The following is a 13,735-nucleotide window of genomic DNA, read 5'->3' on the forward strand; positions in this document are numbered from 1 at the left end:
TTCATACTGTTTGAGTGGGGAAAAAAACTTGAAGTATTCAATTTAAAATTTGGTGGTTTTCTTGCCTGTCAGAGATTCTTTTGTTTGGGGTTTATTTACACTTTACTTTCTTTATGTGTTTAAGTACATAAACAAAGTAAAAGATGTATATGGGAGAAAAGGCAAGAAAGTCCCTTTTTATCCTGCTAATTGCTTTTTGCTGGAGATAAAACCACTTTTAATGATTTGGTGCATATTCTTAATTGTGCCTTTACCTTTATTATAGATACATTTATTTAATGTATGTAATATATACTGAGTGGCCAGATTATTATGACCACCCCATCAGTACTTAGTTGGGCCACCTTTTGCCTTCAATACTGCTGTGATTCTTCTTGGCATTGACTCCACGAGATGTTGAAAGGTGATGCGAGGACTCTGACACCATGCCTGATGAATAGCACTGTCCAGTTCTGTGAGATTTGATGGTTGTGGAACCAGCTGCCTGATGGCTCTTTTAACTTCGTCCTACAAATGCTCAATTGGATTGAGATCTGGTGATTGTGGGGCCACCTAAGCAAGGTAAAGTCTCCCTCATGTTCTTGAAACCACTCCTGCACAATACGAGCACCGCGGCATGGCACATTGTCTTGTTGGAAGAAGCCATCTCCATTGGGATACGCCATCAACATGATGGATGAACTTGATCAGCAACGATAGTTAGGTATGTTGTGCTATTCAGACGTTTATAATGGTCTGGCCCTCTAGCAACTTCAGAGGTAAATTAGAGCTAATTTGCCTACAAACATCAGGTGGTCATAATAATCTGGCCACTCAGTGTATATAAGCCATGTAGTTTTTAAAATGGTTATCATTAATAAATCGACAAACAACAAATTTGGCAGTATGCAGAGAAAAGGGAACCCTCGTGCACTGTTTGTTGATGGGAATGCAAATTGGTGCAGCCTCTGAGGAAAGCAGTATGGAGTTACCTCAAAAAATTAAAAATAGAACTGCCTTATGGTCCAGTGATTTCACTTCTAGGAATTTATCTGAAGAAATCCGAAACACTAATTTGAAAGAATGTATGCACTCCTATGTTCATTGCAGTGTTATTTACAATAGCCAAGATTTGGAAACAACCCAAGTGCCCATCAGTAGGTGAGTGGGTAAAAAAGCTGTGGTACATTTACCTAATTGAATTCTACTCGACCAGAAAAATAAGGCAGTCTTACCCTTTGTGACAGCATGCCTGGATCTGGAGAGCCTTATGCTAAATGAAATAAGCCAGTTAGAGAAAGACAAGTACCATATGACTTCACTCATATGTGGACTCTAATGACAAAATAAGCTAACAAGCAAAATAGATACAGACTCATAGAGGGCAGGCTGACAGCTATTAGGGACGTGGGGGCTGGGTGAGGACGGTAGAGGGATCGAACGAAAAAGGAAAAAAAATTGCCCTAGTCCAGTGGTCGGCAAACTCATTAGTCAACAGAGCCAAATATCAACAGTACGACGATTGAAATTTCTTTTGAGAGCCAAATTTTTTAAACTTAAACTATATAGGTAGGTACATTGTTATTAACTTAATTAGGGTACTCCTAAGGCTTAGGAAGAGCCACACTCAAGGGGCCAAAGAGCCGCATGTGGCTCGCGAGCCGCAGTTTGCCGACCACGGCCCTAGTCGGTTTGGCTCAGTGGATATAGCGTAGGCCTTTGGACTGAAAGGTCCCGGGTTCAATTCCTGTCAAAGGCACATACCTCAGTTGCAGGCTCCTCCCTGGCCCGAGCCCTGGTCAGGGCACGTGCAGGAGGCAACCAATCAATGTTTCTCTCACGTCGTTATTTCTCTCTGTCTTCCCCTCTCGCTTTGACCCTATCTAAAAATCAATGGGAAAATATCCTCAGGTGAGGATTAAAAAAATAAATAAATTCATTGACACAGACAACAGTATGGTGATTACCAGTGGGAAAGGACGATGGTAGAAAAAGGCATAGGGGGATAAACAGTGATGGAAGGAGACTTGCTTTGGGGTAGTGAACACACAGTACAGTGCACAGATGATGTGTTGTGGAATTGTGCACCTGAAACCTGTATAATTTTGTTAACCAGTGTGAACCAATAAATTCAGTAAAACACACACAAATGTGTATTGTTTAATCTCCAAGTATTTTGGGATTTCCCAGCGTTCTGTTTGATTTCTAGATTAATTCCATTGTGGTCTGAGTACAGACATTATATGTTTTTAATTTTTAAAAATTTGTTAAAATGTGTTTTATGGCCCAGAATGTGGCCTGCCTTGGTGAATGTTCCATGTGAGTATGAGAAGAATGTTTGTTCTGCTGCTGTTGGATGAAGTAGTCCATAGATGTCAATTAGATCAGTTGCTTGCTGCTGCTGTTGTGTTCAAATATGTCCTTACTGATTTTCTGTCTAACGATTTTATCAGTTGCTAGGAGTACCGTATTGGAAGTCCTCCACTCTAACTGTGGGCTTGTCTATTTCTCTTTGAGTTCTTTAATTTTTGCTTCACAATGTTGTAGCTCAGTTGTTTGGTGTGAACACATTTAGGATTGTTATGCCTTCCTGGTGGATGGATCCTTTGTTAGTCATATAATGCACTTGGTCTTCTCTGGTATTTTTCTTTGTTCTGAAGTCTACTTTATCTGATAATAATATAGCCACTCCTGCATATTTAATCAACTGTTTACATTGTATTTTTTCCATTTTTTCACTCTCAACTTACCTCTGTCATTGAATTTGAAGTGAGTCTTGTAGATAGCATATGGTTGAATCATGGGTTTTTAAATCTACTCTGCCTGTCTCTTTTAATTGGTGTATTTAGACCATTCACATTTAAAGTAATTATTGTTATTTTAACATATATTTTTATTGATTTCAGAGAGGAACAGAGAGGGAGAGATAGAAACATCAATGATGAGAGAGAATCATTGATCAGCTGCTTCCTGCATGCCCCTACTTGAGATCAAGCCCACAACCTGGGCATGTACCCTTGACCAGAATCAAACCCGGGACCCTTGGGTTTGCAGGCCATTGCTCTATCCACTGAGCCAAACTGGCTAGGGCTAGGTAATTATTGATATGCTTAGGTTTAAGTATGCCATTTTATTATTTGTGTGTAGTTCTCTCTGGTTCTCTTCTTCTGTTTATCTTTTCTTACCTTTATTTTGGTTTCTTGAACATTTTTAAGGTTAGAGCTTGATTTATTTATAGTGATTTTTAGTATATTGCTTTGTATAGGTTTCTTAGTGGTTTCAATACAGGTGCATAACATCATAGTCTGTGGTTTAATTATGATGTGTCTTGGCATGGATTTCTTTGGGTTTATCTTTTTGGATAGAATGGGGTCTTTCCCAAAGATTGTTGAAACTATGTTTATAACTCTTGTCATATTTAGGGAGTTTTCAGCTATTAATTCTTTAAATATTATTTAGAGTCACTTCCTCTCTCTTTTTCTCAGATTCCTAACTTATGAATATTTGCTCTTTTGTTATTATCCCACAGGTCCATGAAACTCTGTTATTATTTTTCTGTCTATTTTCTCTCTGTTGTTCAGACTGGGTGCATTCTGCTGATCTATCCTAAAGGTTGGTGATTCTCTCCTCTGTCATTATACTCTGCCATTGACCCATCCAGTGAGGTTTTTTCCCCTCAGTTACTGTGTTTTTCAGTTATATAATTTCTTCTTTTTTTAAAAAAATGTAACTTCTTTTTCTTGTTGAGGTTTTCTTTCAAGAAAAATTTAATTACTTTTAAAAATAACTTTTGTGATGGCTGCCTTATAATCTTTGTTTGATAATTCCAACATCTGATTCATCTCAGTGTAGGGTCTGTTGATTGTCTTCTCTCATTAGTGTTATGATTTTCTTGGTTCTGGCATGATGATTGATTTTCCATTGAATCCTGTTTATTTTGGAGGTTATCCTATGAGACTTTGGATCCTATTGAATACATACATGTTTAGCAGGTACTCCCTCTGTTGAGGTATAGCATGATAGCTAGGTGGGTATGTTTTTTTCAGCTTCCTACTGTCCTGCCAACACTGCCTTGTATCAGACTGGTGGAGTGAAGGTCACCTATTCCCCTTGGCCCCATTCACATCCTTCCAGCCAAAATAGATCAGCAGCTTGCACTGCCTGTGTCTCTGCAGGGGTATATAAGATCAGCTCCCTGCTGTTGGGCTTACTGTCACCAGGGAGGCAGGGAATCCGAAGGCTGACTCATAACGTTTTGTTGCAGCAGGGTAGGGGCAGACGCGTGGCTCCTCTCTGTGCCCTGCTGACACCAAGGGATAGGAAAATGCCAACCAGCACTGCCTGCCCCCACTGGATTCTGCCTTGTTGATGCCAGGTGCAAGTGGAGGCTCAGCTCTCTGCTGGTCTCACTGGCACCAGTGATAGGGAAGCAGAGTGTTGACTCCTCTGTCTCTCAGCACCTTATTCTACCTCATTGGTGCAGGCTGGGCTGGAGGCTCTCTGCTGATGCCCTCTGACGGGAGATGGGTGGGGAGCAGCATTAGTGCTGTAGTCCTGGTTTTCACTGCTTCATTTGGCCTCTTTGCTGCCAGTTGGGTATGGAGGCGTAGTTCCCCACTGGACCTCACTGACACAAGGAATAGAAGGAAAGTGGAGTACTTACTTCTACCAACGTGTACTGCTTTGTTTAGACTCATTGGCGCAGGGTTGGATGGAGGCTCAACTCCCCACTGGCCTCGCTGACACTATTCTGTTTGGGGAGTTGAAACATAGCTTACTTCTGCAATAGGAGAATGAAAAGTCAGCTTCCAACTCACCCCACTGACACACCAGCCAGGTGGATTGGGGTGCACTACCTGTTTCTGTGGGGCAGAGGTGGTATGGTGTGGAAGATTAACTCCTTGCTCAGCTGCAGCCCTGATGAAGCTATGGATGAAGCTATGAAGTGGAGAGGTACAGTTTACAGTTGATGTTTGGCTGGAGAAGATATTGCAAAGAATGCTTTTGCTGTTGAGCCACTCTTCTCCTGAGAAGCTAAGTAGATCAGACATTTTTGGGAGAATGTTTTTTTTGTGTGTGTGTTTTTTTAGTGTGGCTTGTAGGTAGTTCTGGGTTGGAGATTTTTGAAGGACCCTGCCTGGGACATATGAGAGACAATAAGGAAACTCAGGGATCTCCTTGCTTCGGTATTTGTCAAGTCCCAAGGCCACCTGCCTTCTTTCCATCTTTCAGAGTCTTCCTTTGCTTGTGTGTTATGATCAGGATTTTGTAGTTTTAAGAGGGAGGACATAGGAGTAATTGGGGCTATTTCATCTTGGTTGTGACCTTGGGTTGATTTTTGGCAAATTAAATATTGCTTTGAATAAGAACTTTTTAAAAAAAAATACTTGACTAAATTCTCACATATGTCAGTAGGTAGCTCACAAAAGTCAGTAGTTACATAAATGCATCTCTCTATGCTTGCTAAACATGTCCTCTTTGACCTCTCCTGTGCTCATGCCAAATTGAGACTGTGCATGGAGATTTGAGCAGCAGAAAAACCAGACTTAAGAGTTCTGCTGGACATAGTTAGTTGTTGTCACAAATCGGGTGAGCCACATAAGTCAGGTGGGGAGCACAGCCCATGGAAGGGGCAAAGGTAGGTAGTAAGGGTTCAGAGAACCAGATTGAGTCCACAGTTTGGGATAAAATTAACACAGAGAGTGTCTCTGAGTTTATAGACAAGAGTTGGAGGAAATAGGTGTAGCTGGCTAGGGTAGAGGGTGATGGGGAAAACAAGGGAGATTTTGTTAATTATTATCTTCCCCTGCCAGACATATTTCCCACATAGACCAGTTATATCAGTTAGGAATGTAATCTGCAGGAAGAGGCTTAAATTGACAAGGGTTTATTTGCTTCTTAAATCAAGAAGAAGGGGTACAGCCATGTCACCAGGAACCCAGCCCCTTCCCATCTCTCACTGCATTTCTCAGTGAGTAGGCCTTCTGCTTTGCGCTGGTTCTCATGATTTCACAATGGCTCCTGCACTGCCAGAAGTCAGGAATACGCAGCGGGGAGTCGGAGGAAAGGCCAGTATTAGGAAATCCAAGGCTCTCCCACAACTGCAGGGCAGCGTGGCGAACAGACTGCAGGGAGTTGGCTCATTGCTTCCTGAAATAGTCTCAGGTTCTGTTGTCAGGAAGAAGACGCTTCCAGGGCCTGCCTCACCTGACCATTACATTTTCCTCTGGAAAGTCACATGTACATGCTGACTGTAGTTCCTTGAGAGGAAGAAGAACGGTATCTCAAAAAATAAATATATATCTTTTGTACTTGTCTTTGTCCAGGCCGTGCTTTGTCTACTTTCGCAGTATTCTGCTGCGTTTGGAAGTAATGTAAGGCAGACATGTCAAAAATGTTTGGGACAACTGAATTTTGAATAACCAAGATTTTACAGAACAAAGAACTAGTGTAGAAGTAGAGTTCTTATCACGTGGGGAATACTTCTCAGGGAATCATTTCAAATCTCTGGGAGCCTTTCCAAACCCTCACCTCTCTTCTGAAATTCTGATTGTCCCTTTTGGGGAAGAGTGAGAATCTCTGCAGTGAAACGAGAGCTGCTGCTGATGGGAGTGTGATTGGGCCCGTGGGGGAGGCAGGGAAAAGGTCGAGGACCATTTGGAAAAGCACTCTTTTTCAGGCCTCTGAAAAATGCCTCCAGTGGACACAGGGTTGTTAACAATTAAATTAAACCTAGAAGTTTGTATCATGTTTTTCTTAGTCTGGAAGTATAAGTATGCACTTATTATATTGATATTTGTACTATGCGCTACTTAAAGTTTGAGAAACCTAAGCAAGTTTTATTCACACCATGTAAGACCAGCTAATCCTGTTATCCATCATCTTTTCATTATTCTCCCACACCAGCTAGATAACATTTCAGACCAAAGTTCTTAGGTATAGAGGATACTGTTTTCCTTTATTCCTTCTCTCTGTGGACACATACAAACCATAAACAGAAGTTGACAGGTGTTTTTCCTATTGGTATAAATAATGTTTACATGGGTTTCCTTGTTACTAGATACGGAGATTGATATTTAGTCAACAACACTGATAGACCTATGTGTACACATGTATATCTTTTATTACCAGTATAACTTTGAAAGCCCTTCTGTGTATCATTATGTTATTGCTATAGCAACATGGTTACCAAAACAAGGTACATATTTTTCTGCTTTGTCTTTTTAAAGGAGGACTTCCCCCCCCCTAAGCTTTTAAATGGGCATTGTAGAGTTTTAGTCCCAGACATTCGGTAGTCTTTCTATTTATCTTTTACCCTTGAGTTTTCCGTAGTTATGATTCGTTATTTATCACTGTAACATAAAGTACAATTTGTATTGGAGTAAATCCTAGTGGGAATTATGAGAATGAATGAAGGGAAGCAGTATTTGATATGGTTAAACAGTGGAGGCCCTGCTATTACCTAGCCCCATGATGTTGTCTTGAAATCTTTTTGTACTTTTGTTACTTGTCTATAAAATGGTCAGAGAAGGAGCTACAGGAAGGATATTCACATTACTCTGTGCCTGGCAGGAATCCAGTTATGTTTCACCCCCACCCCCCTCCGTGTGTGTTAACTAAGGTTAATAGCATACAGTTCCCCCCCCCCCCCGATAGATAGCATCACATTCCCACCTACTTTGGATCTCTAAATATTGCCTAATATCACAAGGGAAATTATTGGGTCTAAGAAATATCCCAATTTCAGTGCTACCACAGTAATTAATTCCAGTTTAATTGGGGCTTTAAAATGCCAAGCCCAACTTTGATTAGGTCCACACCCTGTGTTTCTGCTCAGGAGAGTAGAGATGTTATAGAAAGCTTAACTTTAAAACTTAATTGTTACTTTTTATTTATTACTAGAGGCCCTGTGCATGAAATTTGTGCATGGGTAGGGTCCTAGGCCTGGCCAGCGATCAGGGCCAATCGGGGCCTTTCGGCTACTGGCCAGGGCCTCCCTTCCCCGCTGCCGGCTACCAGCCGGGGCCTTCCTTTGTTCCACCCTGCCCCCTGGTGGTCAGTGCACATCATAGCGAGTGATCGAACTCCTGGTCTTCCGGTTGAACTCCTGAGAGGACACTTTGCATATTAGCCTTTTATATATATAGAAGATTCCCATTTCTTTCCAAAAAGGACATGAGGCATTTTAAAAGGCCTTAATAAAGTTAACAACATAGACGGGAAAGGGGAGAGTGGTGTTGGGATGAAAATCAAGAAACCAAATGTGTCAATCCTACAATTCCTTTTACCTGCGCTCCAGGCACTTCTGTACTCACAGCCTTTTTGTAGGAGTGGGAAAGGAGCAGGGGTTGGGAAGTGTGTTTTATTTATTTAATTTGTTTATGTGTTTATGTAAGCAAGGCTGACTTAGCTCTGGAAGGAATCTGCAAGAGGTCTCCAGGAGATAATTTGGAGGGCAGTCAGGCATTAGTGAGAACCTGCATGATCTGTGTATCTGAAGCAAATCTTAATAGGCAATAGATGGCTGCCTCTCTAATGCTGGGCTCCATGCTGCTGCTCATTGAGGAGGCAGTAAGATGGTTCCAAAGCACACAGCCCCAGCTTGCCTTTCTGTTAGCATTCTCTCCATCCTCTTCTCTCCACCCACCTCTTTACTGCTTCACTTACCACCAGGCTTGAACAAAGAAGTCAGATCATGTTATTTTAATTTGCTGCAGGTTTGAATTCATACGTCTTCAAAAAGTGTACAGTTTATTTTTTCTCAAATTCTTTATTATTTATGTATTTCTAAATGGGAACAATTTCAAATTGGGGGAAATGAATGAACTCATTGAGTGAGGTATGATCAGCAATTCCTGTTATATCTATTTTATAGATGGCTAAACCAACAAAAAGATTAAACAATAGTGCTCACACAGCTTATTGAATTCTCTATTTTTGTCTTTTCTGTAATGTCACTATGAACTAGTTGAAGATGCCAAACAAATGTGGCTGTGGCAAGCGATGGCATGAAGACTCTCACGCCATCCAGCGGAGACCTGTTTTGCAGGGACAGGGCACACCAGATCTTGACCCTTGCTTGTTCAAGTGAGGAAACCCAAATGTACAAAAAGCCACCCAGTATTAACAAGAGACAGGTTGGTTGAGTTCACAGAACTGTTAGGGAAGCTATCCCTGGAAACAATGTGAAGAACTCAACCAGAAATCGTCTTCATGTGTGACTGGCCTGCTTTTAAAGTAAACTAAAGACGTGGTGAGAATGGAAAATTCTTTCCACTAGCCAAAGTGGCTCCGTATCTGAAATTACTAATTTGGGAACCCATTCTTTGTTCATACACTCTTCACCTTCCAACTTGATCAGTTTCATTGCAGCCTGAAATCTATTGATGCCTCTACCATCTCTCTGTCTCTTTCTGTTATCACTTTCTTTTGAAGTCCAGCTTAGTTTCCATGGTCTATGATGTCAACCATTCCCTTGACAATATCTTAAAATCCCTTGTCCCATTATCCTTCCATCATATCAGCCTGGAAAACCCCTAATGTGGATAACTCCAACTAACCACACTCTTTGTACTTGAGCTTCCAGGTCTTCAGGAGATAATTCCTTGAGCTTCCAAGAACCTGATACTATTATTCCTCTTTCTAGAATATTTTTACCTTCTCTTTCTTTGGATAGTCCTTCCTTTCCAACAACATTTGCTCAAGACTCTCCAAACAAACAAACTTAATCTGAAGTTTATGCTAGCTATTTCTTTAGCTCTTTTTTCTTCATTTTCATGCCACTCTTACGTTCTTAACTTCAGGAAATGTTTTCCCCGTCACCACTATGCAGCATTAGGTAGTGTTGAAAGTCTGGGTTCTGCCAACACACGGCCTGAATTTGAATCTTGGCTCCCTAAGTGGTGTGGACTTGGGCAAATTTCTAAATACTCTTTGTTTCAGTTTCCTACACTATAAAATGGGAATAATAATACTATCTATGTCACTTGGTTATTCTGAGTATTAAATAGGGTTGTTCTGAGGGGTGTGTGTGTATACACACACACACACACACACACTCTAGAGACCCTGCGGGATTGGGCCTAAACCAGCAGTTGGACATTCCTCTCGCAATCTGGGACCGCTGGCTCCTAACTGCTCACCGGCCTGCCTGCCTGCCTGCCCGATCACCCCTAACTGCCTCTGCCTGCCTGCCTGATCGCCCCTAACCACTCATCTGCCTGACTGATCACCCCTAACCACTGTGGCTGCCTGCCTGATCACCCCTAACCGCCTTTGCCTGCCTGCCTGATCACCCCTAACCACTTGCCTAGCTGCCTGATCACCCCTAACCATTCTACCTGCCTGACTGATTGCCCCTAACCACTCTGCATGCCTGCCTGATCACCCCTAAGCACTCTCCTGCCTGCCTGATCACCCCTAATCACTTGCCTGCCTGCCTGATCACCCCTAACCATGCTGCATGCCTGCCTAATCGCCCCTAACCACTTGCCTGATTGCCCCTAACCATTTGCCTGCCTGCCTAATCGCTCTTAACCCCTCTGCCTGCCTGCCTAATCACCCCTAACTGCTCACCTGCCTGATTGCCCTTAACCACTCTGCCTGCCTGATCACCCCTAGCCACTCATCTTCCTGCCTGCCCAATCACCCCTAACCACTCGCCTGCCTGCCTGATCACCCCTAACCACACTGCATGCCTGCCTGGTCGCCCCTAACCACTTGCCTGCTTGCCTGATTGCCCCTGCCTGTCTGATTGCCTTTAACCCCTCTGCCTGCCTGCCTGATCACCCCTAACCACTCGCCTGCCTGACTGATCGCCCCTAATCACTCTGCCTGCCTGATTGCCCCTAACCACTCACCTTCCTGCCTGCCCGATCACCCCTAACAACTCTGCCTGCCTGCCTGATCACCCCTAACTACTCATCTGCCTGCCTGATCTCCCCTAACCACATCTGCCTTGGCCCCCCACCGTTGCAGTTTCGTCTGGAAGGTTGTTCAGCTGTCTGGTCTAATTAGCCTATTATGCTTTTATTATTATAGATATATTAAAAGCTCAATAGGCTAATTAGACCGGACATCCTTACTGACGACGCCATGGCAGCAGGGGCCGGGCCCCTTGCATGAATTTCGTGCATCGGGCCTCTCTATATATATATGTGTGTGTGTATGTATATGTGTGTGTGTGTGTGTATATATATATATATATATATATATATATGTAAATTTAATACAATATTTTAATTCCTTATATAACAAACTGTAATTATGATGATATCATCAATCCTGGGCACCATGCTTGATTTTTCCTATTTTGTCACCTTTTTTTTTTTAATATATTTTATTGATTTTTTACAGAGAGGAAGGGAGAAGGATAGAGAGTTAGAAACATCGATGATGAGAGAAACATCGATCAGCTGCCTCCTGCACACCTTCTACTGGGGATGTGCCCGCAACCCAGGTACATGCCCTTGACTGGAATCGAACCTGGGACCCTTCAGTCCGCAGGCCGACGCTCTATCCACTGAGCCAAACCGGTTTCGGCTGTCACCTTCTTCTTGGATATTTTTGAGTCTATCCATATGTCTCTCAATCCATACAGACATCATCCTGGTTCATTCTCTGTTTGAACATCTACCTACCCTACATGACCTGTTGCCTATTTCTAATCTATTCTTTACTCTGCAACCCAGGTGATTTTGTCAAAATACATATCTGCTCATTACACTCCACACTTTACCTGCAACAGTTTGCATTGTTCTTAGAAGAATAAAGTCCCAAATCCTCTTTATGGTTTGAGATTCTGTATGATCTCTGGCCCTTGGCTATCCTCACTCTTTTTGTTTTAGTCACCTTAGACTTTTTTTTTCAGTTCCTAAAAGGCACTATTGTATCTTCTACTGGGGACTCTTCACCCTTCCACCATCTTTTCCCTACTGCCCTTTTTAGGTCTTAGCTTACATGTTATATCCTCTGAAAGGTATTTTCTGACCCTGCAGGGGTTCCATGACATTATTGCCCACTTCTTAGTGTTCTTTATACTTAGAATTATTTGTTTAATGTTTGCCAAAACTTGGAAGCAAGTTCACTCTGGCTGTCTCCTTAGAGTCGGAGCTACAGCCGGAGTTGTGGCCAGGCCTGAGAGTATTCTTTCTCTATTCCATGCCAACAGAGACAAATTACATTTACAGTTTTTCAAATTATTGTAGTCTTTCTTTTTAGCAATACATTACAAAATTGTTTAATGGTTAAACAATTTGTTGGTCATATCTCATTTTTTTCCTGTTGCTGTAATTGTGTGACCTTCCTGCTTATATTATCTTAGTTATTCCTCCCAGCAACATTTTTTTCTTTGACTTCATTTTTATTTATTTAATTTTACCTTTTATTGAATTTATTGGAATGACATAGTTTAATAAAATTATACAGGTTTGAGGTGTACAATTGTGTAATACATTACCTGTATATTGCTTGTGTGTCCACCACCCCATATAATTTTTATATAGATTTGAGTTAGTATAAAACTCCCTGAGGCCATTCTCATTTCACTGTGTTTGTATGTGGTTTTCCCCTCCATTATCCCATTCTGTTTCTTCCTTTGTGGTTAGATTATTTTGATTCTTTAAGATCCTTTTTTAAATGATGTTATCTCCAGTTACTCTAATCCATAACGATCTTTTTGATATTATATAGCACTTATATTTTTCAATAAACCATTTAGCAGTTAAGTATGTACTGTCTTATTTTGTGTTTTCGTTGGTGTTTGTTCTTAAGTCTTGCCTTATTTGTTGTTGTTATTCTCACCTGAGGATATTTTTTCCATTGCTTTCAGCAAGAGTGGAAGGCAAGGAGGGAAGGAGGGAGGGAGGGAAGGGGTAGCAAGGGAGGGAGGGTAAGACAAAGAGAGAGAAACATCAACTGGTTGTCTCCTGCACACAACCAGGGGTATGTGCCCTAGACCAGGAATGAAACCCATGACCCTTCGGTGTGTGGGTAGACGCTCTAACCACTGAGTAACACTGTCCAGGGCAAGTCTTGTTTTTTTTTTTAATGCGTCAAAATCCTTGAGAACAATAACTGCCTTTATCTTCCCTTGTATTACTCATGGGACCTCACACCATCATGGGTACATGGTAGGTGTTTGCTAATATACTGAGTGATTGAAACATGAAATGAATCTTGAAGTCAAGGTTTTCATATGACATTTCATTTTGATTTTACCACTGTATTAACATAAGAATGTTTACACATCTCCTGGAAGGTATCACGCTTCTGTGTTGTTCTGTATTATCAATGATATGTATGTCAAGAATGGAGAAGTGGAATAGTGTATCTCTTGCTGCCACCTCTGTTTTCTATTAACAATAAATGCATGTAGACCTAGAGAGGGCTGTCTGCCATGAATTGCATCATTTACACTGGTTTTTAATATGCCTCCTGGCATTTCAGTTTCTGTTCTCAGCAGGCAACCTCCCTCGTGCTAAATCCTCTAATATTTGTACGCAGATAAGTGCTTAGAGAGCTGTGAAAGATATTCTGGCTTTGCTTCTACGTGATTTTAGATGAATGTCAAAGACACATTGGAAAGTGTATCATTCAAATATAATTTAAAGTACTGAATCATAATAATTTCCTGGAGTTTATATTCCATTTTTCCATTAATGGACATGAGTCTTTGTATTGAATTTTGTCACTGTGTGATTACTCCTGGGCTTTGTAATCATCTGCTCTCAGAAGGGGAGGGTGTAGCTCGCCTGCT

At 41.6% G+C, this 13,735-nt stretch overlaps 1 protein-coding gene across 1 annotated transcript in view; it reads left to right on the top strand.

The window, feature by feature from the left end:
- Positions 1–13,735, top strand: part of LEKR1 (leucine, glutamate and lysine rich 1) — a 116,104-nt gene that overhangs the window by 18,605 nt on the left and 83,764 nt on the right. The gene's annotated exons all lie outside the window — the stretch shown is intronic.

Source organism: Myotis nattereri, assembly GCF_964212035.1.
Source record: "Myotis nattereri genome assembly, chromosome: 3".
Lineage (NCBI taxonomy): Eukaryota > Metazoa > Chordata > Mammalia > Chiroptera > Vespertilionidae > Myotis > Myotis nattereri.